The sequence below is a fragment of the Apis dorsata genome, unplaced genomic scaffold (genome assembly GCF_000469605.1).
Source record: "Apis dorsata unplaced genomic scaffold, Apis dorsata 1.3 scaffold_887, whole genome shotgun sequence".
NCBI classification, from domain to species: domain Eukaryota; kingdom Metazoa; phylum Arthropoda; class Insecta; order Hymenoptera; family Apidae; genus Apis; species Apis dorsata.
In genome coordinates, this window is record NW_006264003.1 from 403,698 (window position 1) to 406,682 (window position 2,985).

At 19.1% G+C, this 2,985-nt stretch overlaps 1 protein-coding gene across 1 annotated transcript in view; it reads right to left on the reverse strand.

Moving 5' to 3' along the window:
• Window positions 1–2,985, reverse strand: part of LOC102682008 (CCR4-NOT transcription complex subunit 6-like) — a 92,524-nt gene that overhangs the window by 8,514 nt on the left and 81,025 nt on the right. The window lies entirely within an intron of this gene.

A 2,985-nucleotide genomic window follows, 5' to 3' on the forward strand; every position in this document is an offset into this window, starting at 1 on the left:
TTAATATATTTTAATATAATATATTATATAATATATTTATAAAACTTTCTTGAAAAATCGATTTTAGAGAACAAAATGAACATAAAACTTGATATATAAAAATTGATTAAAGTTTATTAATTAAATTATAAGTTCTCGATTACATTTTAATTTCGTTTTACTTTATTTAAAACAATAAATCGCTTATAATTATATTATATTATTGCTTATAAATAAGTTAAGCTCAAATGAAATTTTTGTAGATCAATTTTTAATGTTTAATCTTTAAAATTGATATTCTAAGATGTTCCGAATATTAATATTTTTTATATGTTCTTACTTATATTTATTTAATATTTTTCGAAAAACAAAGATAATTTTCAATTTTTTAGATAAAATATAATTCTTCAGTCTATAGATTGTATTATGTCATATGTATAAAATTAAAGTAGCCAAATATATATTCTCGAATTAATCTTTTGTTATTTAATCTCCTTTAATTAAATCTTTATTGTTAAATGCTGCAACTTTGTCGAAATTTATAATATTTAAAATTTATAACAGAAGTTATAATGTTATAATGTTATAATATAAATATTATAGAATTAGTTTATAAATGTTATAGAGTAGCAAAAATAAATGAATCTTCTTACATTACTTTTCCTTACATTATTTCCAAATAATATACATATATAATAACATGTATAATAATATATTTTTTTAATTTTGTTCTCTAATTAAAATTAAAGCAATGAAATTGGGAATTTTTTTCAATTAAATTTTTTTACATATATTTATCTTATTTGCAAGAATTTTTATAAAAAATTATTTACAAAATTTTATTATTAAAGTTCAAAATATTTATATTAATTTTTTTAAATTAAAAAACTAATTTAGTTTTGAATAAATATTAAAAAACTTTTAAGTACGAAAAATAAATATTTTGATGTATATATCAAAATGAATTCAATACATAACATTCTTAAAACCATTTTATAGATCATTGTAAATAAATAATTCCATTTTTATTAGAATTTCGAACAATATGTAATAAAAGTAAACGATTTTTTTCGTTATTAGATAACAATATTATTTATTATTATTAACGTTATTCTTATTAAACATATTAATAAAAATAATATTAAACATATTAATCATTTATTTATTCTTATTGAACTACAATAATTAACATTATATTATTTTTAATGTTAATCTAAAAAAAAAATACTAATTAAAATTTTCATCAATAATAATGGTTAAATATTTATAAATAAAATTATTTAAATTAATTATAAAATATTATACTATATACTATTATAATATCTTTTTAGATTGATTAAATGATATAGTAATGAAATTTGAAATTAATCAAATATTTAAAACGATGATTTTATAATATACATAATACGGAAGACATATGTTTCAAATAGAATAAATAAGTTGTGGCAGGAAGAAAGTACGAACTCGTTAAACAGTGGTCTTTCGTCTTTGCAAAGATTAGATTGTTAGTCTTATATTGGCATCGCATTCATTATGCAATCGGGATTTTGCGGCGAATTAAGTGTATAAAATGTCTGACAGTTGCAATGGTCGGCCTTTAAAGAAATTCTGCTCTTAGAATCTACGCTAGTGGATATAGTACCTTTCGTTGCACGTTAGCTGTTAACAGAGCCCATTTGTGCAACCAGACCATTTCTGTCTCGTATCTTGTTATCCCTTGAGATGCAAGCGGAAATATCTAATATTTCCACCACTCTCCCCCTATCTTTCTGTCTTGGGTTACAAAACTTAGAATGAGCTTTATAAAGTTAATACTGACTTACGATATACTTGATACTGGAATTCTATCTATATGAACTCTCAATGAAGATAATTAAAGAGATTGACTAGATCATAGCTAATCTAAGTCATTTGGGAATTTATCAACTCATCATTCTTTCCTTTTGTTGAAAGGACGTGAAAGACGGTACATTGAAAGAATTGTTAATAAATTCCATTTAATGCAGATAAAATAATTTTAATTCTAATTTTTTTATAATAGAAAATATATTTCATCATTCAAAATTGATTATCAAATACAAAAAATATGTTTTAAAATATTCTTATATAATATTTCTATAATATTTTATATTAATTAAATTATATACATATATTATTGATGTATTATTGTTGATGTTAATAAATGTAAATAAATGTAAATAGATAAAGTGAATTTTAGATATACGGAATATTAACATGTTTGTGAAATATTTTTAAAAAGTTAATTCAAAAATTTGTTTGATATACAGAAATATTAATTGAGTTTTAAGTATTTGAAATTTATGTTATATGAAGCAAAATAGATAAAATGAAACTGTTCTATTTCCATCATACTCGTCGTCGTCGTCGATTTAATATGTCTGTGTCTCATTTTATTTAAAACTTCAATTATTTATAAATGTCTCAACATCATAACATATCATAACATCATACATCATAACATTTTTGTATACTAATTTTTGTGTTTATTTTCTCTAAAATCGATCGATAATTTACGAATATATTAATACATTATATTCATGAATTTTTCAAATATTTATTGAAATATTACTTTCTTTTCGGTTTATCTTTATTTGTATAACTTTCTAATTAGTTGTTTTATTACCAATTAATAGAAATTATGTATTTAATTTTCTCGAAAATGGAATTTCAAATTAAATAAATATAAATAAATATTTAAATATATCTTAAATGCATACATACACATTCATAGAATAAGCATATAGATTATAGATATTTAAATTAAGTGTTTGATAATTTTTCAAAATAAGTGATATAATAGATCAGATTCAGTGTATGATAATTTATATATTTATATAATATATTATATTATATATTTATATAAATGATAATTTTGAGATTATCATAAAAATCTATAATATAATTTATAATTATATAATTTATATATAGTTATATAATTTAGATTTATGCTTAATTTATTACTTAATGCATATGGCATTAATAAAA